This window comes from Lissotriton vulgaris, chromosome 5 (assembly GCF_964263255.1).
Source record: "Lissotriton vulgaris chromosome 5, aLisVul1.2, whole genome shotgun sequence".
Classification (NCBI taxonomy): Eukaryota; Metazoa; Chordata; class Amphibia; order Caudata; family Salamandridae; genus Lissotriton; species Lissotriton vulgaris.
The window spans coordinates 1,853,849,916-1,853,877,359 of record NC_141693.1 but is presented as its reverse complement, the minus strand read 5'-3'; the positions used below and the strand labels follow the sequence as shown (position 1 = coordinate 1,853,877,359).

General features: G+C 49.7%; 1 protein-coding gene across 2 annotated transcripts in view; it reads left to right on the top strand.

Annotated features, from left to right (window-relative positions):
* Positions 1-27,444, top strand: part of CACNB1 (calcium voltage-gated channel auxiliary subunit beta 1) — a 478,106-nt gene that overhangs the window by 289,992 nt on the left and 160,670 nt on the right. The gene's annotated exons all lie outside the window — the stretch shown is intronic.

Genomic DNA, 27,444 nt, shown 5'->3' with positions numbered 1-27,444 from the left:
CCGCCACTCCTAACCCCTCCCTTCCCGTGTCACTGAAGCAAGCAGGAGGTCCGAAACAAGTCACATTACACCAGAAAACCATAGTTTTTGGGGAGCGGACTTGCGTGCGAGCCTGTAGGTGCTTGGAGGGACAGCTGCAAAATGGCGGCTGCAAGCTTCTGAATTTTTCGGAATATGGTTCTGAGTGACAGACTACGTCACTGTCTAAAGAACAGCAAAACTTACGCCCCCAATTCCGAAAAAGATGGAGCCTATTCGGAGGGACGGCTCTCTCCTCCAATGGCTGGCCTCCGTTTAGGAAGCCAGCCAATGGAGGGAGAGCCAAAAAGAGGGAGGGATAAAGCAGCCCTCTTACTGACAATAAATCTCGGACTTCCGGTCTGCCTTCGGCAGACCAGATATTACCTCAACCTAAAAACATTGAAGGGGTAAAAAGGGCGGTAGAGAAAGACGGAAAACGGACCAGTAACCACGGGAGAACGCAGGGATTAAGCAGAACGAGCAGAAGGGAGTGTCGGGGTGGATTAAATACAGGAGAAGAAAATAAGATTACCCAGTTTTGGTATTCGGCACCACAACCTTATGCTGTGCCGTCGACATCTACTGACCAAACGTTTGAGACCGTTTACAATTTAACTAAGTGCTCCCCGCCTCCCTAGTCAACGCCTTGTATAAATTGCTTGGGTGTAATTCGCCAGGGACCCACGGAGTCCCTGGTGTTCGTGAGACGAAGTTGAATTGCTAGAGTTCCGTCCCCACCGGTGGGTCCTCAGAGCGGCGAGTGACGTCATGTCGGGCTAGTGACGTCACTCCGAGAAGGGGTCCCAGAGAGCTCATTGCTCTAAACTTGGACTATTGTGACTTGCGTTATTTCTAGTCAGGATCTGACAGTCCTTGTCAGATTGGGTTATAAACACAAGCGCATGATATACATTATTAATTATTATATCGTGGATGGCTTCCTTCTTGCGCCATTTGCATTTACAAAATGTTTTATTCCCACATGTCCTTCCGCGATTTCTACTCGTTTCTACGCCTTCTAATCCTGGCTTCCACTCTCCGCCAGATCTTGTAAGACTGAGCAACGTTTCAATCCTGTGCCTGCCCCCTTTACTTTCCGAACTGTGAGCAGATAATATGTGTCAAATGAAGAGCTCCGCAAATGTATGGATATACACAAAGATAATGCTGTCCAAATTTTAAAATAAAACTACCTTTATGTCATTTTTGTCTAATGAATATTTTCATAGTCACTCGTTAAAAGCCGAATAGTTAAACCTTTGTAATCCTCAACTGCCTCTAAAGCTAAACGGGCATTTTAATTCAACAATTAGCGTTTTACAAACTAAAATCAGACTGTTCCTGTCGATTATGTCTTTCTTTGCTTCAATGTTTTATTTACCCAAGCTGTGCACACACTAGAAATAAAAGGAATACCAAAATATTGGAGTTAAGATTTACGAGCGCTTGATAATCCCTTCCTAAATGATTTCATTTTACAAAATCTAGTTTATAAAAAATAAAAGGTTTGTGTATGTATGAGGTCGGTTTTCCACCGAACCTTCGAACAATATTTACGTATAGAGGCGAATATTAAAATGTGCTATTTGACGCACACCCATCTATGACACCCGGTAGACCTAAATGGTTCGTTTTGTTTCTGCCTTTGGATAGCTGTCTCTCGTCGTCATTTTCTTAGTATTAGAACTGAGCAGTGCGAGGTGATTAACGAAGCTAGCGTAACTCGGTAGGTTAGTGCATCTGCTGTTGAGATCTGCGCGTAATAATCCACATTTGTAAAGCGCGAACAATCACCCTAAGCGCTGGGGACCGTCGGGAAGATTATGCAAGCTATTGCCCAGAGTCGCATGGTGCTGGGCTAACCTGCCGCCAGAGCCGGGGATCGAACCGTGATCCCCAGATTCCAGCGTCAGTTACCCTGGCCGCGGCGCCACACCTCTCCCTGCTCGTATAACCTAAAAGTTGCGAATCTCGAGGAGGCTGTTTTAGGCCGTCTTAGAATTTCATCCTCACTAACGTAAAACAAGGCATGTAAAATAACTGCTGATATTTATAACTCTTGGAAACCGCAGATTACTGTAGAAGAGGTATAAATGAATTAATATATGTATTGGCGCAGTTCAGTGACTCTAGGTTACACGTGGTTTGATGGGACTGCCAGCTGCAGAGTAACATTCTGTCTTAACATATTTACACGGTTAAGCATCTGAAAGTGTACAATTTTTAATTACCATGAGGTGTGTCAGTAGGAACCCGTGCGATTAACGTTTGCATCTGAGCCTAGAAGGGGCCATTGTGTCAATACATTGCGTAGGAGCGATAGAACAGTGATATTTATAGCGCCAACAGAAAACGAAGTGTGGGCGTAAGAGGCATACTTCTCTCTAGAATTTACTGCAAAATTACTCGTAATCATAAGAGAAGCATGAGGCAGCATGTATCACTATTTTCTTAGTGCAAAATACGCCCTTGCATCCAAAATGGGCCTGAGTATTTATTTTGCGCTCCATAAATGGCACTAAATGTTACAGGACACGACTAGCAGTAGCCAGCTATCTTAGTTCGTTTTTCCTGCGCTTTTGTGGTAGGGTTTTTGCCCCAAATTACTCGTAATTACACAAGATTTGTAATCATGTCATTTCTTATCACAGGGGTAATGCGTAATTACTGAAATTACTTCGATTACTCCAGCGTAATTTACATCTCGGCCAGCCCGATAGAAAACCTGCCGACAAACAGAGGTATTATTATTAGTGGCTTTGATGCTAAATAAATCACTTTGACAAATTAAAAGTCATCATTGACATGGAGGCTGGAAGGCAAGCTATATCGTGTGAGTGATGTCATTCTGTAGTATGCTTGTGATGTTAGCAGACTGATGCCGAAGCTTCCTTCTAGTAGAGCGTGCCACCATGTGAACACCAATCCAAAGATGAACATTTGGAATTTATAACGCGCTCTAATCTAAACCTGATCTCTGGAGCTTATTGGTGTACAGCTTTGTCACTCATTTTATCAGCTTTGCAGGACTTCAGATATGGTTTTGCACTGGGAATGTTTAACTTTCTGCTTTTTCAAGTTGTAACGGATTTGTCATAACCAATAGGTCAATTTTTAGGCACCAGTGCAGCCCCGAATTACCAGTGACAGAGTAATTCAAGCACTCCATTCATCACTTTTTAGTATTCTTTAGCATGTTACCCCTCAGGGGGTCGGGTATGCCCAGACTTGGGTCTCATGCACTGTATAACAAGAACCAGGCTATACCTGGCTGATGAGTCTCAACTAGGGCGAAACGGTCCTTGGTCCCTAGTGTTCTGGTTCATGGAGGACCTGGCCCGGCGGGGCTGTCCCTATTGGTGCAGGGTCAATTAATGTGCATGAATCTGTTCTTCACTGAGGTGGCATAGGGTACAAAATAACGATGGACTGGGATGCGGCCCCAAGTAATTACCAGTGGTTCAGATTCATTTAAGCATTCCGTCCATCACTTTTTTTGTATACTTTACCGTTTTTAGCCCGGCAAAAATATAATTTTAAAGTTCTTTAGGTTTACTTGATGTTTAGTTTACTTTAATATCAAGCGAGTACGCCGTCTAGGAGAGAATAAGTTAGAAGGGATCCATCAAGTCAGGCGGAATACTATTTGCTTCGTCGAGGGTTCATGAGAAAGTTGCTTCTTGTCTCGTTTCCTCATATACCATTGCCTTCTGAGTATAATCTGCTTTTGTTTAACAACACACATTCCCCTTTTGATTCTGGAGTGGGTGGGTTACTTGCTCAGAGTTAGCAGACAGAGTAGATTGTCTTTGATTGCACCGCTCAGACGAGCGTATCACACCAGTTCCCTTCCCACTAGTGGAGTTCCCTTATCTATGCCTCGCATTTCCTTCTTGCTAACCTTTATTAGTGGACATCTTTGCAAGTTTAAAAATAAATAGTGCTGTCTTTGATATTATCTAAGCCACTGCCCATTCGTTGACCACATTTGCCTCAAATTCACTCTTTATTTAGCCCCCTGCCCCCTATGTTTTTAAAGTAATCAGTGTCTTTGCCTCTGAAAGGATTACCCTGAAGCTACCCACATTGGCTGGAAGCCTCCTATGAGAAAAGCTGTACCCAAATAGATCTAAATTTTGCTCTTTGTCCTCTACACACGTTCGCGCATTTGCCAGAGTTTGAGCTATTGGCATTGTAAATGACAGTGCCTTTTATTTATGTGTTTTGAAAACCTGTACTTTGTACTTATAGTTGTTACTTATGAGAAGCAAGGCAGGCAGTAACTGCATCTCTTTTACTGCCTTGCTTCTTGCAAGCAAGGACTATAAGTACAAAGTGTGTGTTCATGCACCAATTGCAGGTTATGTAAACACATACATAAAAGGCATTGTCACTTACAATGCCAATAGCTCAAACACTCGCGAATGCGAGACTTATTGCATTGCAAATGCTTGTGTTTTTATAGGTCTTGTTTCTGGCGGAAGTGGTGCAGTTGGTGCAGTCTGCAAGTCATTTATTGACGAGCTTAGTGTGGACATTGAGGTTCCCGGTGTGGTTGGGTGGGTATTCCTGTAGGCTCTTGGTCCAGTTTTCTTCTGATATTTTTCCCCAGTGTCTTGATGGTGCTTTGTTTTTTTTCTGGTGGCTGGGGTTTATTGTATCTTGAAATGTATGATGTAGTTAGTGGTCAGGGTTATGTGGGTGGTGGTGATCCTGTTGGAGGAGAAAATAGGGTTGAGGATGTGGCCTTCTGTGTGGTTTGGTCCCTGGATGAGGTTGCTGAAGCTGTCAAGGAGGGCCGTGGAGTTAGGAACTGCGTTGTCTTCCACGTGGAGATTGAGGTCCCTGAGGAGAATGTAGTTGGTTGATCTGTTGGAGAGGGGACTGATGAAGTCTGCAATGTGGTTGCAGAATTTCACTCTGGCCCCGGGAGATGGAAGACTGATGGAAATATAGGTGGACGGCAGTATGGAAGGATGCATCCGTAAATAATGTATTTGTGAACAGATAGATACAATGATAGACTGGCCAAAGGATGGATGTAATGATGAAAGATTGAAATGGTGGGTGAAAGAATGAATAGGTGATAGAATGTAAAGGTGAAATGGTGGATATCAGTAGGTACAGGAAGGGTGAAACAATAATGGATAGATGCTTGTATGGAAGCAACAAAGGAGCTCTTTAAGGGAGGTTTGGGCTCACTTGCATCGCATGCTTGGTGCCGTCAGAGCTTTGATTGAAAGGGCATGGTATTTTAATTTTCTGGCAATGCCCTTGGTGGTATATGTTCACCTTGTTGGTGAACGTATATCACACAGATGATTACCTCATACAGCATAACTTAGATAAAGTACTAACAGCGGTTCAACAGCCCATTTCTGTTTTGGAGGTTCCTCCGCTTCCACCCAATGGACAGAGTGGCAGTAGCCTGATCTAACCCTGGATGCTGACTTTGCAGTGCTTCCTTTGAGGCAACCCCAAGGGTTCTTCAAAGAATTAAGCAGCATACTCTCTGACCTGATATGGGGCACAGGCCGGAAGAGAGTGGCACTACACAAGTTGCATAACCTCCTGACGGAGTGAGAGTTTGCGGACATACATTTCGAACCTTACTATGTGGCCGCAAAGTTACAATGGCCAATAAGATGGCTGTCGGCCACACCTAATTAAACAAGCATAGGCATAGCCAATAGGTCTTGCCTTTGGGACCTTATAAGTGTTTAGCAATGCAACATTTGATGTTGTTGCTCCAAGGATACTGTGCTGGATAATGAAACACTTATAAGGACCCAAAGGCGAGACCTATTGGCTATGCCAATGCTAGTTTTTATAGTGGTACTCAAAACAACCCTACGGTGTCAAAGCACTTTACATCACACAACACGTTATACAGAGGCAATAAACTATACTGTGGAAACCATTCTATATGAAACGTAACAAAAAACAACAAGGAGCAATTACCGTTATGCGATCTGCCTTTACACGTTCTTTGCAGCAGGTATATTAACCCTCTGTACTACAATATGACGAGTCAAAGCTGCCACTAGACAAATCGCCCATCTCTCCCCAGCAGAAACATTAATCACCATGTTATCTTGACATTTTTATTGCTGCCTGAAAAATGCCAGGCACGCAAGTAAGGTGCCTAGCACAGCAGGTGCTTTTCAAACTGAAAGTTATTTCTGAACATAAGCACAGCGCCTCTCCCAAGCCAGGTGCTGCTGCACGGGTCGCACTGTCCTAAAGCCGGCCCTCCCTACATTAGCCCTATCCTCCCACCCAAATTTCTTAAGCTGGTCTTCAGATTTATTAGGCGGTGCTGTGCTGGCATTAATACTTGAGAACATCATAGTGGTCGTTATGACTAGGCATGGATTAGTATTGCTAATCACTCCAATTAAGAGGTTCCCTGGTCCCGATCTAATGGCAGTCAATACTTTTCCAACAACGATCAATGCTTATCTTTATGCGCCTAATGACCCCTTAACTGAAGAGACAGTGGTCTTCTGAAATATCAGCCCACTTGCCACCACAATTCCACCCATTAAACCGCACGTTTTCCCCAATGGCTATTCCAGGACCCATAAAGAATTAGTGTTGAAAAAATTAGTATAGTGAAGTATGAAGTAATTTGAGTGGTGGATATGTTATTCAGTTATTTGGATAGAGAAGGGTAGGTTGCGGGATAGAAGAGGGAAAGAGGTTTGTATTTATATAGCGCTTGCTACCCCTTGATGGGGTTTTGAGGCGCTTCATTAGCGGGTAGCACGTTTCTCTGGACCCCATTAAGGATTAGTAGTGAATCAGTATAGTGCAATATAGAAATTGAGAAGTGAATGGTTAACACCAGCACCAAACACCACCAGCAGGGAAGGAGGGACACACGGGGTCCACTTGGTGAACACCAGCGCCAAACACCACAAGCAGAGGAGGGAGGGACACACGGGGTCCAGATGGTGAACACCACCAGCACCAAACACCACAAGCAGGGGTGGAGGGGTCCAGATGGTGAACACAAGCACCAAACACCACAAGCAGGGGAGGAGGGACACACGGGGTCCAGATGGTTAACACCACCAGCACCAAACACCACAAGCATGGGAGGAGGGACACACGGGGTCCAGATGGTTAACACCCCCGTGCACCAAACACCACAAGCAGGGGAGGAGGGACACAGAGGGTCCAGATAACGAACACCACCAGCACCAAACACCACAATCAGGGGAGGAGGGACACACGTAGTCCAGATGGATAACACCAGCACCAAGCACCACAAGCAGGGGAGGAGGGACACACAGGGTCCAGATGGTTAACACCACCAGCACCATACACCACAAGCATGGGAGGAGGGACACACTGGGTCCAGATGGTTAACACTCCCGTGCACCAAACACCACAAGCAGGGGAGGAGGGACACACAAGGTCCAGATAATGAACACCACCAGCACCAAACACCACAATCAGGGGAGGAGGGACACACGTAGTCCAGATGGATAACACCAGCACCAAACACCACAAGCAGGGGAGGAGGGACCCACAGGGTTCAGATGGATAACACCAGCACCAAACACCACAAGCACCGACCTATATTGAACCCTGGTTAAACACCACCAACAGCAGACACCACAAACAGCAGAGGGGGTTGGGGGCTTTGTGGAGTCCAGAATGCAACAGGGGAAAAAAACCTGAAACATTCCATGATGGTGACAAAGAGCCCGGACTCAAACACCACTTGCAAAATATCTCTAGGTGTTACCGGCAGAGCAATCTAACAATCGTGCATAAGAATAGACAGGTAGAAGTGGCTGTGCGGGGCATTATTTGCTAATAGTCCTTTTTAATTGCTGAGCCCTGCAGCCCTCGCTTGACAACTCGGGCTTGCAGTAGGATTCATACACCTCTGCGGGCAGTTAACTTGCCACAAAGCCGCAGTATTAATGGAGCCGGCGCTAAACAAATACCCAAAGAGTGATATGTAAATATCTTCGTAGAGTTTACAAATAGAACCGGCTGGGGAGAAGTCATTGTGGCCACGTACCTGTAAAAAATAGACAGGAGTCACCATGGAGTCAACCCTCACTCCCGAGAAGAGGCCTGGTTCACACGGGGACTGGCTGCCGCCAAACACTGGCAAGCCCCAACAGGCCTGGGGACAGAGGCTGCGAGCCCCGGAACCAGTTCAGAGTGAGTGAGTGTGTGTGGGTAAGCCATGCATGCGTGCACAATGGGCTGTTAAACAGTACCGTTCATTCTATCGATGCACATGTCAGCGGCAGGGAGTGCCGAGGAGTCAGCCAGCCAAGAGCTTTCTGCTCCTCCGCCACAGGGGGAGAAAACAATACGTGTTGCTCCATCAAGTAAAAGCATCTTCGCTGTGAACCCTGTTCTGACCATAACCTGCAAGAAGAGAAGGGAAAAGTCAAACACGGCGCTCGTCAACTGAAATGATAACCCAGGGCCGCTTCGTGATCCCATCCTTTCGCTGCGGCTGCACGGAAGGGGCGGCTCGCTTCTTATTCGTCTACGAACTGCTCACACAGTAACTCGAACACCCCTGGGTTAGTGCACATGCTTGAAATGGAAATATAGAAGTTTCCGAGAAGTGCCGGTACCCTCCAACTAAACGTAATTCGTCACTCTTGTGTCCTCATGGAACGCAACTGGTGCTCATGTAAAGCCCTCTGATACCCGATTTTGCGCTGTATAAAACTTCGGGGGCAGGGAACTCTTCAGAAGTGCCGGTATTCTCCCTCTCAAGGCCTGCTTCATGCCTTCCTCTCTTGGACTGGGGAGGCGCACAGAAGCTTAGACGGCCCTCAGAGGTTCGCGAAATGAACCACGCTCTCGTTGCATACATCAGTCTTGTGCACACCGGCCTTGAACCGTGAGACGCGACGGTTTGCACAAGGGGCCCAGAGTGACAGCATGCAACAGGAGCCACTGTTAAAACATGGTCTTCCCCTGGTCGGGGTAGCATGGTCAACATTTTAGTCCGTTAGCTCGAAAGGAAGCTCTGCTGTCTCTCTAGGAAGGGCAATCAATGCACGTGCGTGTGGCCTTCAAAGAAAAACAAACACGCGCGCCTCTCGCGGCGGTGGGGTGGGTGGAGAGGAGGGGGCGGCGCGATTCACTCCTGGGAGCGATAATTGCTGCCAGATGGTAGCGCGCGCTCCCGTGAGTGAACCTCCTGACGTGCACGTGTTGCCATTGAAGGCAATGGAACGCGTGCATGTGCTTGGCTGAAAAGCCTAAGCGATCAGAAAAGGTCTTTTTCCTTTGCAACGCATGCATGTTACGAAGGCAAGACCTAAAAAGGGAGGGAATCCTTTGATAGCTCCAGAGCTGCCCCCCAGTTTGAGTGGCTGGTAGGACCAAAAGATTGTTTTTGTCATTATCCTCTCCTCTTGGACCTGAAAATACAAAGGGGGTACCTTTTCTTTATTGTGAGGACCTAAAGATGGCGGCATCTTGCCGAACAAGTTAGTCGAGGTTGCCAAGTTTTGTTGGCACAAATATGAGCAACCGATGCGAAACGGATGAAACTCCTCTCCGTACTTTCCACTCATCCCGCTGTTGTCACTTGCGGACTTCCAAACCGCAGCCTTCAAACACAACAGCAAAACGTGGTTAGAGGCTGGAATAGTCACAATAGGAGGCATATGCACCCACAACACTCTTTAAACTTTTAAAGACGTCTCGGATGAGCACGGGATTGTCCCAGGCCACTTTCTGCCACATAATGCGTTGACACATACATAGAAGCATATCTGGGGACAGAACCAGGCTTAGCTGCAGAACTCTGAAGTGCTACAGCCGCTGCAGCAGCAGAAAGGCGGTTACTGAGCCTATTGAGCCCAATGGCGCCTGGCACGGTATGACCTTCCTTCCTGTCGCCTAAGGTACTGTACTAAGTTTTATCGTCTCTTTTGAGGATCCTAGCTATCCCCCTTTCGTACAGTCTTCGGACCGTCACCTCTCGTCCTCCCATCTGTAAACGCCCCCTGGCAGGCTTGTTGCATGCCTGGCAGAGCTCTTGGCGGTATTGCTATTGCGTTGAATTCCATACGTATTGGCCCTCTGAAGGCACCATGCCCAGCAGGACCTACTTACCTCCTTCAATCGAGGTCGGGCCCGCAGCCTCACGTTTGTGGGTGCACTTGAGTGGCTTTCCGAAGCATGCACAGTGAAAACGCATTCTCCTTTTCCCTTGTTAGGGTATCTCCTTTTGGTCCTGATCTGACCCCACTCCTTTTGGTTTATTTTCACTTGTTTTCCAGAATAGGCTACCCCCTCTTATTATACTTCTTTGCGCTATCACTACCCTAGTAGCCCCTTTTTGTACCCCCCACACCACTCCATCACCTCATTTCCTTTTCATGACTTCCATTTGAATTAACTCTGGAATTAACTGTTTCAAAGTAATTTATCCCCCAAAACTGTCAAAAACAGCAGCTAAAAGGTTCAAGCATAACACCATTGAACAATTTCCAGATTCCCTCTTTGTTGACTAATTCCATAATGGGCGTCTAGAGAAGATAAAAAACGCCTTCATTTTCTTAACTCAAGACATCCCTTTCTGGTCCTCCTGCTTCATCAATCCCTTTAACGTCACCTCCTCCACTTCTTTCCCACATTGGAAGCGGTTAAAAATCTCTCCCTCCGCTTGCTTTAATGGCTCTCTCACCATTACACTCTATAACAATGGCACTGTCATGATCCAAGCTACAGACTCTTGTCTCTCTCTCTTTGACCACCTCTTCCACTCCCTTCGTCCCACCCCTGCGATCTCTCTTGATTCTTCTTCTTCTTCTTCTAGTTTGTTTTCTTTCTCCCTTTCTCCCCCCATGACCCCCTTACATTCCTTTAAACTGCTCTCCCGGGAGTCACAGGCCTACCCTTTATCCCCTCCTTCCCTGGCTCCCTCCCTTCCCATTCTGCCCCCTTCCCAACATGATCTCCCCCTTACCTCTTCTGCTCTACCTCTGGCTTCCCCTCCCCACCCTGCATCTCCCCAAAACTCCAGTGTCATCTCCCGCCCCCTAACCTCTCTATTCCTACCCATTTCCCCCTACTTAATCCACCTTTCCTCCAACCTGAACTACAGATCAACTCACCTTACCTCCCCCTTCTCCTCATCCCTTTCCGCTCTTCCCCTTCCCGCGTACCTTCAATTCTGTTCTTATACCTCCCATCGCTCTACAACCTACACTCCCCACTCCTATGCCTCACATCCCTGCTTCCCCCTTTGTAATTCCTTATTCTTCCCTCACTCTGACTTTACAGTCCTTCCTCCTCCTATGCTTTACAACCCTGTTTCCCCTCTTGGGAATTCCGCCCTCTTCCCTCCCCTTGACCTTACAGTCCCTCACTCCTCCCACAACCAACTTTTAGCCCAACCCACCCCACTCTGCCTGGTGCCTGTCCCCCTTCATTCACCTTTCATAGCCCATGGTACCTGGCCTCCACCCTCTCTCTTCTCCCCATTCCTCTGGCCTTCCATTGACCTCCCTCCCTCCCCTCCTTGTACAGCCCCTTCTCCTCTCATCTTACCATATCCCTGGCCTTCCTTTGATCCCCCTCCTCCCCCCTTCCACCTCTCGTCCTCCCTTTCTACTTCTGAATTTTCTCCTCCTACTTATGATCTCTATTCGACACCTCAGCTCAACATCAGTAAAAATATCACTGTAACTCCATCCACTCCTTTCTACCGCCATCCTTCCCCACCTTCGATCCTTACGCCCCCACACTCCCCCCGGTCCCCCACATCCCCCTGTCCTCCTTTGCCTACTCCACTCCCTCCCTTAATTATTGAGCCACCCAACATTCTGTGCTCAGCCCACCTCTCCCTGGAAACTAAACTTGATTCTCCCATCTCTTCCATTTCCCAGCTTGAAGCGTCCATTTCACTCCTAAGTGCTAAGATATCCCCCTCCCCTAATAACCTCCTGAGGAGTTCCCTGCTCCCGCGCCCCAATAAAGCCAACCACAGTCTGTCCTCCACAGACATCACCAACGTACTGACTAGCTACAAGACTACCAACGTCAATCCCCCTCCACTCTCCTCTCCTAACAACTCTCAATTCACCATTCAAACCATCTCTTCCGTCAGAACTTACCAGCCTCCCTCTCAAGGGGCACCCTCATTCAAAAATCTAATCCCGATCTCCCTCTCACCACCAAAACAGTTGCGTCAGAACTACAGTGCATGCTCCACAACTGCAGATCTGTAACCAAACACAAACTGGAACTCTTTGACACTATCACCCAACACAATCTCAACATGCTCTTTCTCACTGAGACCTGGTTTAATGACTCCTCTCACACTTTGTTTGATCTTCTGAATCCTACCGACGTCTCTATCCTCAGAAATGACAGAACAGACAAGATTGGAGGAGGTGTTGCGATTATCTTCAGAAACCTCCTCCAAATTAAAGCCTTTCCCACCATCCTCTTCCGCACTTTCGAATGCCTATCCCTAGAACTTCAAGTACATCAAGGCTCAACTTTCAGGTTCCATGCCATCTACCACCCACCCGGTAACTGCTCTTCCTTCATGGAGGAACTCACTGACTTCATTAGTGACCAATTTTCACAAAGCGACAGGCAGATCTTCCTAGGTGACTTCATTCTCCACTGGAGCTCCGTGGAAGACTCTGCTGCGAACACGCTTGCAACCTTTTTCTCAGCTAATGATCTTGTATAACACTCTTCTGAAATTACACATGCTAGGGCTCAATTCTGGACCTTGTTATTTCTAAATCAGACCAGCTTACCATTGACTTGACTTGATATTGTATTTGTAGAGCGCGACCTACACTCCATGGAGCATCTTGGCGCTGGTCATACGTGTCACAGAGGGAAAGAGCGAAGGAACCAGATGATGGAACCATTGCTCCTCCTATTCCTGTAGACTGGTCAGACCATTTCCTCATTCCCTTCTGTTTTCACCTCTCGCACATTATAACTCTCGGCGAACCTAAAAAGGCTTCTAGCTGGTTCCGCAACACTAAAAACATTGACCTTGAGACTGTGTGATTTTGCTATGCGTACACTCCATAGTCTAGACCCTAACACGGATGTCAACGATCTCACCCCCATTGCCTTTCCATCCTTGCAGTCAAAATCGACAAGGTCGCTCCTCTCCAAAGCAAAAGGAAAAGACCCACCCCCTCAGCTCCTGGGTTCAATAAAGCTCTCTATGACGAAAGGAAAAACCTTAGAATCTTGGAGAAACATTGGAGACAATCTCCATCTACCTCTAATCTCTCTCTTTTACGTTTAGCAAGATCCAATTACCACAAGCACATCTTCCAAGAAAAAGCATCTAATTTCAGATCCCTCCTCGACTCAGCTAAAAACAGAACCCAAAAACTTTTCGACCTCATCAAAAACCCAAATTGTTCTCCCCAAACCATCAATCCTGAGGATGCTTCAAAGAAAGCAACTGAATTTGCTATATTCTTTGATGAACAGGTCAAATCACTGGTGGATCAGGTCACCCACCCCAACCCCATTGAGGAGCGAAAATCTTTAGTCACTTGGCAGAACTTTCCCGCCATCTCGGAAGATGACCTCCTCAAATGCATCCTAGAAACCAAACCCTCCAACCATTCCTCTGGCCCCATACCTAGTGGCATCGCCATTGATTTCATTACCAATACTCTCTCTTATTGGACCAGGCTAGTTTATCTCTTCCTCAGTCAAGGATCTCTCCCAGCTGTCCTCAAAACCCCCCTTCTAAAAAAAACCTCTGCAGATGTTAGCAACCTCAATAATTTCCGCCCCATCACCAATCTCCCTTTTCTTTCAAAGATAACAGAAAAATGTGTCGCAAAACAACTTTCCCAACACATTATGGACAATAATCTCCTTGACGTGTTCCAATCTGGATTTATTCAAAATTGCAGCACTGAAACCGCCCTGCTGCAAGTGATCGATGATGCACTGCATATACTCGATTGGGGAATCCTGCCTGCTGATTCTTCTTGACGTCTCTGCAGCCTTTGATACTGTTATTCCCAACACCCTCCGCAACACTCTTCACCAGAGAATGGGCGTGGAAGGCACAGTGCTTAAATAGTTTACCTTATTCCTCTCGGACAGATCCCAAATGATCAAGATTGCAAACAGTCTCTTGTCTCCTCTGGTGGTTGATCAAGGCGTCCCTCAAGGTTCTATCCTTGCACCCACTCTATTTAATCTCTATCTGGAACCATTAGGGAACCTCCTAAGCAAATCTGGAATCCACTACCATCTCTACACGGATGACTCCCAAATCTACCTCACGGTGTCTTCCTCACAAGATCTCTCACTACTCAACTCTACTCTCAACTCTATTCACAACTGGATGTTAGTTCACTAACTCATTCTCAATCCCTCCGAAACTGAATTCCTCCTCCTATCTACCTCTCTCTCCCCGCCTCCTGTTCAATCCTGGATGGATCCGCTGAATCTACTCAACAGTAAACCCATCATTGTCGACTGCGCTAAATCCCTAGGTGTCATACTTGGCAAAAGACTCAACCTAATCTCCCACATCAACTCCATTGCCAAGACTACACGTTATCAGCTGCGCCTTCATCGGGGGATTCGTCGGTTCTTCCCAGAGAAAGACCAAAAAACCTTGGTCCAATCGCTAGTTCTCTCTAGACTGGATTATTGTAATTCTCTTCTGACTGGCCTTCCCAAATCTCACCTCTCACCCCTCAAATCCGTCCTCCATTCAGCAGCCCGCTTCGTTTCAGGGTCCAAACGAAGTGACCACATCACTCCTATCCTGTCTTCTCTCCGATGGTTTCCCATCGAGGCTAAAGCTATTTACAAATCAGCTTGCATCACCCACAAAGCCTTGCACTCTTCCTCCCCTCGCTAACTGACGAATAAACTGAAATTGTCTGGAGGCTTGAGACCTTCTCGGAATGCTGAAAAATTTCTGCTTGAGCCCCCCTCCTTCATAAGGGAAACATTGATGGCCCAATAGTTCTCAGGTAATGAGGTGAGAATCTGGAACTCGCTTCCTCCATCGCTCCGTATCCCCACCTCCATCCGGATCTTCAAAGCGGACCTCAAATCTCTTCTATTCCAAAGATACTTTCAGAACTGAGTCCTTCATTCTCAGACCCCGCCAGGAAGTCCGCTAGTCATTGTAAATTTGGAATATTTATATATTTTTCATACATTCCTTGCTTGCTGTGTTGGATTTTCTGTTCCTCTTGCCTCCTGTGTTCGATTCTGTAGTTTGCTATTCTTGTACGTTCTATTTTGTAACATTTCTCTTATGTAACGTAACTGGTTCTACTGTACAGCGCTCTCACACTTTCGGGTTAAATCCGCGCTTTATAAAGATGCTTAAATAAATGTGTTAGTTCAGCTCTTTTGGAGGCGGGCGTTTCAGAGCAGGCTACTTGCGGCGGTCTGCTATCAATCAATATTTTTCCATGTCGATTGAGGCAGCCCTGGGACCGCATGGTGTAACACCCCTCTCCTTTCTTCGGTCATATAACTGGCTGCTGCTGATAGGAGGGCAGCAGTCGAGCAGGCACGGCCGCAGAGCAAGGTCCACAGAGGAACCAGACCCGAGTCTTTGGCTTTTGAGGATACCGCTCAGGCCCTGCTTCTAGTAACTGCATTAATTATTATTATAGTAGCAGCACAGATGTGGTGTTTTAGCTCAAAAACAGTGGCAATCCTGACATTAACATTCCTAAATCTGACCCATCACACTAGAGATATTTAGTAGATTTACCGCATAATCCAGCACACTTATTCAAACCAAGGGTCCCTACCAAAACAAAGGAAAGGCTGAGCTGCTCACCTAGAGCAATGCCAGTTCTGATTCGGCACTGATTACCAAGTTTGAGACCCCCTTGACACACTTCTGAGAGGTGGCCTCAGTAAGACCTCTTTAGGCCGACCTACCATTCAACCCCTCCCAGGAGGCTAGATGCTGAGCTGCAAAAGGAATCAGTGATTCTATCAAGTTTGTTAAACCAGCTGGATAAATGGACGCCGTCACTATGTTGAAACCGAATCACTCCTTTTTTAGTTTAATACGCTTTCATTTATCGCAATAAGATTGGCAACCACTATCTTGGTACAATAAATTAAAAGTGAAAAAAAATGGTAATGAAGGCATTTGTATATGTTATCACTCTGTGTCGGCTTATTTTTCTCTAAATTGTTTCATGTCCTAAACAAGCATTTTTTTGGTCCTTCCTACCAGCTGTGCTGGTCTTGCCAAACTACCAAGGGCTCACCAAGAACTTACAATAGTCTGCCCTCTGCTTACCATTGGTTGGCTTTATTCTCACTTTCATTTGCTTGTGTCAGTCGGTTGCTTTCTTCCCATTTCTTGTGTTTGTCCCTCCCCTGGATGATAGCCTTTTTAGCATCCTTTTGATTAGCTGACTTGAATACTTCCACTACTCAGTTTTAGGGAAAACCTTTTTTTGGGGGTTGAGCACTCCATGATAGTGAATGTGTTTTCTAGCACTCTCCTTCATGTTGTCCCCTGCCAAATATTTGTGCTTTGTGTGAAAGGTGAGACCTGTTGGTTTTGGCAGTGCTTGTTTTAAATAGCCAGTCAGGAGAAAAAAAGGGCTGGAAAGTAAGAGATGATTTACTGGTAAACGTGTGTGTATTTGTGTGTGTGTGTGATCGTTTTTTTCTTTAATTTTACAGCTGAGAGCAGAGGCTGGTTTGATGGCATGTCTTTCCCTTTCCTCCGTAAGACACACTAAAGTAAATCAAAATATACACACACTACTACTGAAGGTCGCATAAAGAGCAATAGGGTCAATAGTCTTATGCACAGCCATACTTATCCTCTGTTTTCCTATGCATATCCATACAGTTCCTCTGTTCCCCTACACACATTCATAACATCCTCTGTGCCGCTGTGCACATCCCTACATGTCCCCTACGCCCCATACACATTCATACATTTCCTCTTTGCCCCTTATCACGTCCATAAATTTCCTCTTTGCCCTTATGTACATCCTACATTTTCTCACACTGCCCAGCTTGCTCCTCGCTGGTCCTGCTCTGCTGATACCGACACCTGCCTCTTGGAACAGCCTGTGCTGCCTCTTCACTTTCTCCGCTACTGGGAGTGGTTAATGCAGCCCATAAATACTCATCTTAGGTACTTTTCTGATTAGCTAATTCGTTTCCTTAATCTCAATAAAATGCTGGATCAATGTTCCCCTCTAATCAGTGGCTGCTGATCTGGTGAGTGTGAGTAATTGGTGCTGCTACTGCCAGCGCACTGCGGCCCTGTTGCTGTTCACCTGGCAGGGAGTCAGAGCGTCCATTAACAGAGGGTGGGGACATTGGAGTGAGCCTTCCGAGGCGTGTCCTCTGCACTGGTGTGAGCGGACCATGGCCTGTCTTCTGTACCGCTGTGAACCAGCGGTACAGGGAAGCGCCTGCCAAGATGTGTCCTTTGTACCGCTGTGAACCAGCAAGCTCTGTCTCCTGTACTGGGATGAGCCTGCCAAGATGTGTCCTCTGTACCATTGTGAACCAGCCGAGCTTTGTCGTTTGAACTGGGGTGAGCCTGCCGTAGCATGTCCTCTGTACCGCTGTGAGCCAGTCAAGCTCTGTCATTTAAACTGGTCTGAGCCTGCTGAGGCATGTCCTATGTACCACTGTGAACCAGTCAAGCTCTGTCGTTAGAATTGGGCTGAGCCTGTCGAAGCGTGTCCTCTGTACCGCTGTGAACCAGTCAGGCTCTGTCGTTTGAACTGGGCTGAGCCTGCTGAAGCCTGTCCTCTGTACCGCTGTGAACCAGTCAGGCTCTGTCGTTTGAACTGGGCTGAGCCTGTGTTTCTAAAACACACATATAAATTGCACGACATTGCAGGGATATCATTTTATGTACGGATTTGAGCGAACTCCCTTCGGAACAGTAAGGGGGTTATAGTTGGGGCTTTTCTTGTTTCCTGGTTACAATGTTGGACCCTAAACACAGTACGTTACAGGTATTTGACTGTTTGTGTGCACTTTTTTTGATACAGGTTGTGTTCTTAGGGGTTCTCCCTGCCCGCCACCATTTCGAATTCACCAATTAGATAAACTCGGTGAGTGCAGGCTGGGGGGTAGGAATTGAGTCATTCCCCTGTAAAAAACGATCATGAAGCCGCTTTTTCCGACACTGAGTAGATGCAGAGTTGTATTTGATGCATGACAGGAGCTGAGATGAATACCTGGTACTCACAGGGTCATACCATAGATGGGTATACAATGAGGGGTTAAGATAATTATTTAGATGACCCGGACCTTGGAAAGAATTGGAGGTCTGTCAGACATATAGAGCCATCAGTTTAATGCTCTTTTAATTACAGGGAGGGTGTTCTGTTGACATGTAATTCTATGGATAATATAATAATTACCAGTATCTATCCTACTCCTCGTGACAGACATATGTATGTTTTATCTTTCCAGTATTTGTAACCCGTGTTAGGGGAATTGCCTTCACACGTTTGGATCTTTTTAGATCTTAAACCCCGGCAATTGACCAGATTAAGGTTATGTGGGGAGACTGACTGGGACTGGTAGAAGTCCTGAGGAAGACCAACGTGACCCTCTCTTGGGGGCACATGAAGACGGTCGAAACATGTTGACATTGGCAGTTTAAGGAGGGGTGTTGTGAGGACCTAGTCATCTCTATAACACGCCAATCCTTCAAGATTTTAAACCTGGCCTTGGGACCCTGGAATAAAGTTATTTGATAGGGCACGCATGAGCCAGTTTTAATCACTTTCTTCGCTGCACAATTTCTATCTTGGTCTCCAGTCACTGGTTGTAGCACACACAGTCACCTATTTGATTTATGTTTATGTTGTTTGTCTTCCTCCTCCCTATGCTCAATCATGTACGTGGCTACGCCAGAGTGTTTTGTAAGCAGACCCGATGATGAAGCATGTCACACACATTTGTGTGTGAGTGAGGGCAGTTTTCAAAAACACAATTCGTGCCTGCTGCATGTATATCACTTTTTTCTCCTTTCTACCCTTCTTGGTGTTAGCATATCTTTTTATGTGCCATACCCCCGCTTTTGTTATTGACATCACTCTCACAGATTATTTGTGAGTGGAGACTACATTTGGCACTCCTAACATGTTCCTCGGGACAGAGTCAATTTTACCCTTCTCCACAGGTTAAAACCTGCTCCCTGCACCATTGTAAAACAGCTAATTCTTGCTGTCCGCGTTAGTAGTGTTTGCCAATAATGGCGTGCGTAGAGCACTTAGCCAGCTAGGCTTGTTTGTTGCCCCTGCTGTGTGCACCAGTCTATTTTCTGCTCCATTTTGTGAGTGGGCCTGTCTTTTGCACTAGAAGTGTAAGCGACCAAGGCCTGTTTACTGCACCAGATGTGTTATCCGGCTAAGGACTATCATGTGCACTTATGCGAGTCAGCAATTGCATGCTCTCTCCTACAATGTGAAACCGCAACCGTTGTGTGGCCCTTAAGTCCTGTTATGAGAGCCGGTTTAGGCCTGTCGGCATGAGCCAAGTAAGGCATCTCATGTGCCAGTGCCTCTGTGAGTAAACTAAGGCTTGTACTGTGAATTACTGCGAGTCAGCTCACGCCTATAATGTGCATCATTTGGAGCCGTCTGCTCGTGCTACGCAGCACTTTTCTGTGCACATTACCCTGTGAGTCTGTTGAGGCCTGTAAGGTTCACCAGTGCGAGCCTGTAAATACCTATGTAGGGCACCAGTACGAGCCGGAGCAGGCCTCTCACTTGCACCATCTGATAAACCTCTGATCTCACAAGAGGTTGAAGCAGGGAAGCACTCTGGAACGCTCTTACCCAGAACCTGAGATCTTAACCTATTCACAAAAAGTTCAGACCTGCTTTCACCTGAACTCAATAGACCCGAAACATGATGGGGCTGCTCTCCCTGTTTGGGCTATAACCTATCCCTATTCTTATTAATCTTTACTTATTTCTTCTCTGTCAGTGCTATAACAAAAAACAAAAGGTGACATTCAGTGTGCTTTAAATAACCTCTACATAAGTGTGAGCCAAAGAAGGGCTGTCGTGTGCCAGTACATACAAGTGTGATGAGTCTGGCTTCTGCACCATCTGAGACAACTAATGTCTGTGCTCTTCATCTGTGTCAACCATCTAGTGTCTCTGCTCTTTCCTTGCTTTAGCCACCTACTGTCAGTCCTCTGCACCTGTGTGAGCCAGCTAGGGTCTGTGCTATACACCAGTGTGCACCAGCTAGGAGCTATGATGCCCACCCATGGGAGCCAGCTAGGGTCTGTGCTGTACACCAGTGTGCGCCAGCTAGGAGCTATGCTGCCCACCCATGGGAGCCAGCTAGGGTCTGTGCTCTGCACCCGTGTGAGCCAGCTAGGATCTATGCTCTCGACCCATGGGAGCCACCTAGGGTCTGTGCTCTGCACCCGTGTCAGCCAGCTAGGGTTTGTGCTGTGCACCCGTATGAGCCAGCTAGGATCTGTGCTCTGCACCTGTGTGAGCCAGCTAGGGTATGTTCTATACTCCAGTATGAGCCGGCTAGGGTCTGTGTTCTGCAATGGTGTGAGCTTACCTGGGTCTGTGCTTTGCACCCTTGTGAGTAAGCTAGGGCCTGAGCTATACACCCGTATGAGCCAGCTAGGATTTGTGCTCTGCACCTGTGTGAGCCAGCTAGGGTATGTTCTATACTCCAGTATGAGCCGGCTAGGGTCTGTGTTCTGCAATGGTGTGAGCTTACCTGGGTCTGTGCTTTGCACCCTTGTGAGTAAGCCAGGGCCTGAGCTATACACCCGTATGAGCCAGCTAGGACCTGTGCTCTGCACCTGTGTGAGCCAGCTAGGGTCTGTGCTATACTCCAGTGTGAACCGGCTAGGGTCTGTGTTCTGCAATGGTGTGAGCTTACCTGGGTCTGTGCTTTGCACCCTTGTGAGTAAGCTAGGGCCTGAGCTATACACCCGTATGAGCCAGCTAGGATCTGTGCTCTGCACCTGTGTGAGCCAGCTAGGGTATGTGCTATACTCCAGTGTGAACCAGCTAGGGTCTGTGTTCTGCAATGGTGTGAGCTTACCTGGGTCTGTGCTTTGCACCCTTGTCAGTAAGCTAGGGCCTGAGCTATACACCCGTATGAGCCAGCTAGGACCTGTGCTCTGCACCTGGTGAGCCAGATAGGGTCTGTGCTATACTCCAGTGTGAACCGGCTAGGGTCTGTGTTCTGCAATGGTGTGAGCTTACCTGGGTCTGTGCTTTGCACCCTTGTGAGTAAGCTAGGGCCTGAGCTATACACCTGTGTGAGCCAGCTAGGATCTGTGCTCTGCACCTGTGTGAGCCAGCTAGGGTATGTGCTATACTCCAGTGTGAGCCGGCTAGGGTCTGTGTTCTGCAATGGTGTGAGCTTACCTGGGTCTGTGCTTTGCACCCTTGTGAGTAAGCTAGGGCCTGAGCTATACACCTGTATGAGCCAGCTAGTGCCTGTGCTCTGCACCTGTGTGAGCCAGCTAGGGTCTGTGCTATACTCCAGTGTGAACCCTGCTAGGATCTGTGTTCTGCAATGGTGTGAGCTTACCTGGGTCTGTGCTTTGCACCCTTGTGAGTAAGCTAGGGCCTGAGCTATACACCCATATGAGCCAGCTAGGACCTGTGCTCTGCACCTGTGTGAGCCAGCTAGGGTCTGTGCTATACTCCAGTGTGAACCGGCTAGGGTCTGTGTTCTGCAATGGTGTGAGCTTACCTGGGTCTGTGCTCTGCTCCCTTGTGAGTAAGCTAGGGCCTGTGCTATACACCCGTGTGAGCCAGCTAGGGCCTGTGCTCTGCACCTGTGTGAACCAGCTAGGGTCTGTGCTCTGAACGTGTGTGAGCCAGCTAGGGTCTGTGCTATACTCCAGTGTGAGCCGGCTAGGGTCTGTGTTCTGCAATGTGTGAGCTTACCTGGGTCTGTGCTTTGCACCCTTGTGAGTAAGCTAGGGCCTGAGCTATACACCCGTGTGAGCCAGCTAGGGTCTGTGCTCTGCACCTGTGTGAGCCAGCTAGGGTATGTGCTATACTCCAGTGTGAGCCGCCGGCTAGGGTCTGTGTTCTGCAATGTGTGAGCTTACCTGGGTCTGTGCTATGCACCCTTGTGAGTAAGCTAGGGCCTGTGCTATACACCCTTGTGAGCCAGCTAGGGTCTGTCCTTTGAGATCCAACTATTAAATGTCTTTTGCGCTAGTGTGAGCCAACTAGTGCCTGTCATGTGCTTTAGGTGACTCCAAAAACATTTGAATTACTTATGTAATGTTTTTTTCAGTTGTTTTTGTATTTCGTCATCTATGTGGAAGCATTGTAAAAATCTCCTTTGGAAATCTGTGAACAGTGGAGAGTGACACAGGGGCCCTCAGCTGGCCACAGAGATGCAATAGGAAGTGATGGTAGGTCTCTCTGCTCGAGGAAGAGCTGAAACTAGAAGTGACGTGGGCGTGGAGACACAGCTAGAAGGAGAGGCTAGGCGGGAGCGGTCCCGCAAGCTACTGGAGCTCCGGGTGTCGGCCCCACGTCGGGACCGGGAGCGGTCCCGGTCCGGCCGGAGGTCGAGAGAGCGTTCGAGGGAACGATCGCGGAGCCGCGCCGAGCGTTCCGGAAGTCGACACCACTCGTCAGGCTCGTCAGGTAGGAAGCATAAGAAGTCGGGGCGTCGTCATCGTACCCCCGACTCCCCCCGACGCTCGCGCGATGCGACCGGGGGCTCGGGTGACCCCAACCCCGCGGCTCCGCGAGAGTCGCCGGCGCGGCCTGCCTCATACCCTCCGGTCCCTGGGCACGGTGCGACGCCTGAGGAGATCGAGGCGTTTCTCATGGCCATGAGGGCGCTCGGTTCTCCGACGGGGCCTACGGTGCCTTCGGGCCCAGTGCTACCGTCTGGGGGTCCTGGCGGTTCGGGTGTCCCTGCCTCGGCGCCGTCGGGTGCTCCGGCCCCGGCGCCGCCGACGGCTCCGGCCCCGGCGCCGCAAGGGCCTTCGGGATCGGCGCCGGCTGGTCTTCCGGCCTCCCCGGCGCCGTTGCCATCGGGGTTACCCCCGACGCCGCCCCCGCGCGACGCCGGTTCTCCGGTGCCGGCTCCGGCCGGCTCCGGGGTTCCGGCGCCGGCTCCGGGCGGCGCCGTCCCCTTACCTTCCCCGACGCCGGACGCGGCGCCGGACGGGCGTCGCTCGACGCCGGTCCCGGCGCCGATGGGGCCCATGAACCCCGAGGAGCCGGTCTACATCGTTGACTCCGAATACGGAGGTGATGAAGAGTTCGGTGAAGGTTGGGAGGGGTCCGAGGACCCTCTGTCACGCGAGTGCCAGTATGACCCGGATTGGACAGGTGACTTGGGGGATGCCAGTGGTCTGGACGACTCTCCTAACCCTGGTTTGATCTCTCCTCCTACCGTGGCATCGGTGGAGGGAGCTGCATATTCTGTGGTGCTGATGAGGGCTGCCAAGGCCTTACACCTTGAGCTCCCCGTCGCGGCCGTGAGGCCTAACATCCTCACCGAGGTCTTCAAACCGCAGTCATGCCCACAGGAGCCACTGCTGCCGTTTAATGAAGCCTTGTCAGACGTTCTGTTGGGCACTTGGTCCAGGCCCGCTTCCGGTCCGCCTGTTGATCGGAACGTGGCCAGGCGCCACCGTCCTTGTCCGGACGACCCCAAGTTCCTGTCTACCCACCCCACTCCTGAGAGTCTGGTGATCCAGGCCTCGACCTCCCAGTCCGCATTCCCGTCGGCCCCGCCCGACCGGGAATCCAAGAGGTATGACCAATTTGGCAAGAAGGTCTTCTCGTCCATTAGTTTGGGCCTGCGGTCTTGCAACACCGCCTGCCTCTTGGGCCGCTACACCCACTCTGTGTGGGATACGGTCGCGGAACTGCTGCCAGAATGCCCCATGGAGGTGCGGGCAAAACTCGGTCAGGCTGTGGCTGAGGGCCGAGATGCAGCGAAATATTCGATACGGTGTGGTCTTGATACGACCGACTCGCTGGGCAGAGCTATGTCAACGACAGTGGCGATTCGTCGCCACGCCTGGCTGAGATCCGCCAATTTTTCGGCAGACGTCCAAAATACACTGATGGACATGCCGTTCGATGGCTGTCACCTCTTCGGTGACAAGGCGGACCACGCGCTGGAACGCTTCAAGGACTCCAGGGTCACGGCCAAGTCCTTGGGTCTCTCGACCCAGCGTCAGCAAACGGGTTCGTTTCGTCCCTTTCGTGGCCAAGGAAGGGGCGCCCCCACACGTGCTGCCAGCCACGCGCCGCAACAATCCTTTCAACGCGGTGGCGGCCGTGGAAACCGCCGTGGCGGCGGTCGGGGACAACGGCGGGGTCAGACCACACCTTCCCCCGCAGCATCTACCCCAAAATCCTCCTAGTCCGTGCTTTCGGCCCCATGTGACGCCAGTGGGTGGCAGGGTTCGCCATCACCACGCTCACTGGCGCACGATCACTTCGGACAGGTGGGTGCTGCAAATCGTCCGAAGGGGCTACTCCCTCCCCTTCGAGACCTCTCCTCCAGCCATGCCACCGCAGAACCACCGTGTGTCGGGGGACCACTTGACACTTCTGCAGGAGGAAGTTACGGCCCTCTTGGCCAAGGGGGCCATCGAGCGCGTTCCTGGGCCAGAAGTAGGGCGTGGTTGTTATTCCCACTACTTTCTGGTGCCCAAGAAGGACAAGGGGGGCCTACGTCCTATCTTGGATCTAAGGAACGTCAACGGCTTCCTCCGGAAGGAGAAGTTCAAGATGTTGACGTTAGCTCAGGTCTTGGCTGCCCTAGACCCACGAGACTGGATGGTAGCGTTGGACTTGCAGGACGCCTATTTTCAGTTTATCGTGCTTCCCTTCGGCCTTACCAGCGCCCCACGGGTGTTCACAAAGGTGATGGCGGTGGTCGCAGCCCATCTGCGCAGGTTGGGGGTTTCAGTCTTCCCCTACCTAGACGACTGGTTGTTGAAGGCGGGCTCGCCCCAGACAGTCGTCCACCACCTTCAGATGACGGCAGACCTCTTGCACGACCTGGGGTTCTCCATCAATGTGCCGAAATCACACCTGTGTCCCTCTCAAAAGCTCCTTTTCATCGGAGCGGTTCTGGACTCGGCGCAGTTTCGGGTTTATCCTCCGGAACGGCGGGTTCGGGATATTCAGGCTTTGATTCCCATCTTTCAGCCGCTATCCCGGGTTTCGGTCAGGTTGACGCTGCGGCTGCTGGGACTGATGGCTTCCTGCATCCTTCTGGTGCATCACGCTCGGTGGCGGATGCGGGCTCTGCAGTGGGACCTGAAGTTTCAGTGGGCCCAGCATCAGGGCAACTTGTCCGACCACGTCTTGATCTCGGAGGGCACTGCGAGACAACTGCAGTGGTGGCTTACGGACCGCGATTGGGTCAGGGGCAAGTCCCTCTCCCTTCCCCAACCGGAGCACGTTGTCGTGACGGACGCGTCCCTCCAGGGCTGGGGTGGCCACTTGGGAGAGGCAGAGATCAGAGGCATCTGGTCTCCGGCGGAGTCCCGGCTCCATATCAACCTGTTGGAGCTGCGGGCGATTCGTCTGGCACTGAAGGCATTCCTCCCCTTTGTCAACGGGAGTGTGATGCAGGTGTTCACCGACAACACCACCGCCATGTGGTACTGCAACAAACAGGGCGGTGTGGGGTCGTGGACCCTTTGCCAGGAGGCTCTGCGCCTCTGGCAATGGCTGGAACGTCAGGGCATGACTCTGACGGTTCAACACCTGGCAGGTTCTCTGAACGCCAGGGCGGACGAACTCAGCCGTCGGTGCTCGATGGATCACGAATGGCGTCTGAACTCGGACGTGGCGCAAGGCATCTTTCTGCAATGGGGAGAGCCTTGGTTAGATCTATTCGCCACCGAAGAGAACGCGCAATGTCATCAGTTCTGCGCGTTGGAGTTTCCAAGACGGCACTCGCACGGCGACGCCTTTCGGCGCGAGTGGAGTTGCGGTCTGTTATACGCCTTTCCGCCTATACCACTTCTGCCCAGAGTGCTGAAGAAGATCAGGCGCGACCGGGCCCAAGTTATCCTTGTGGCTCCGGACTGGGCTCGAAGATACTGGTATCCCGAGCTACTCAGCATGTCAGTCGGTTCCCCGATCCGCCTGCCCCTTCAGGAGGACCTTCTGTCGCAGCAGCAGGGGACGGTCCTCCACCCGAACCTGTCCAGTCTCCACCTCCATGCTTGGAGATTGAGCGGCGGCAGTTGAGGCCATTTGACTTGCCTCCTGAAGTCTGTGATGTTATTCTGGCAGCCAGGCGTCCCTCCACTAAGTCGGTATACGCCTGTCGGTGGAACAGATTTGTGGCATGGTGCACAGCAAAGGCTGTGGATCCTCTTTCTGCCCCTCTTTCGGAGGTTCTTCTGTTTCTTCTTTCTCTTGCCCAGCAGGGCTCTGCTCTGGGCACTATCAAGGGCTACCTTTCTGCCCTTTCAGCCTTTTTAAGGCTTCCTGATCAGCCTTCTTTGTTCAAATCCCCGATTGTAACTCGATTCTTGAAAGGCATCACTCACATGTTTCCACCTGTTCCGTTTGTGATGCCTCAGTGGGATTTGAACCTGGTTCTGACCTTTCTAATGTGTGCTCCCTTTGAGCCCCTTCATTCTTGTCCTCTCCGTCTCCTGACTTTAAAGACGGCTTTCCTGGTTGCCATCACCTCTGCCAGGAGAGTGAGTGAGCTCCAGGCTCTTTCTGTCCAACCTCCTTTCCTGTCCATTCATCCTGATAAGGTGGTTCTGAGGACTAGACCTTCTTTCCTGCCCAAGGTTGTTTCGGCCTTTCACATCGGGCAGTCCATCACCCTCCCTTCCTTCTTCCCGCCTCCGCATCCTTCAAAGGATGAAGAGCGGCTCCATCGTCTGGACCCAAAACGTGCGCTTTCATTTTACATGGATCGCACACGCCAGTTCCGGGTGGATGACCAACCGTTTGTTGGCTACGTGGGTGCGAAGAAGGGACGGGCGGTCTGTAAACGAACCATCTCTCGATGGGTCGTCCTCTGCATCAAAGCGTGCTACTCTTTGGCTCGGAAGGAGCCTCCTGTTGGGCTGAGGGCCCATTCCACTCGGGCCACGGCGGCTACCACTGCCCTGGGCCGGGGAGTCCCCTTGCAGGACATTTGCCAAGCGGCTACGTGGGCCTCGCTGCACACCTTTGCGAGGCACTACTGCCTGGACAGTCAAGTCCGGAGGGATGGCTTCTTTGGCCGTTCTGTCCTCCAGGACTTTCTGGTGTAGTTTGTATTGGTTCGCAGACCCACCACCGGGGTTGGTATTGCTGGGGTATGTATTCTAAGGTAAGGAATCTAACACTAACGTGTTTCTTTCAGATGAACAAGTTACTTACCTTCGGTAACGATATATCTGTAAGAAACATTAGTTAGTGTTAGATTCCTTACCGATCCCACCCA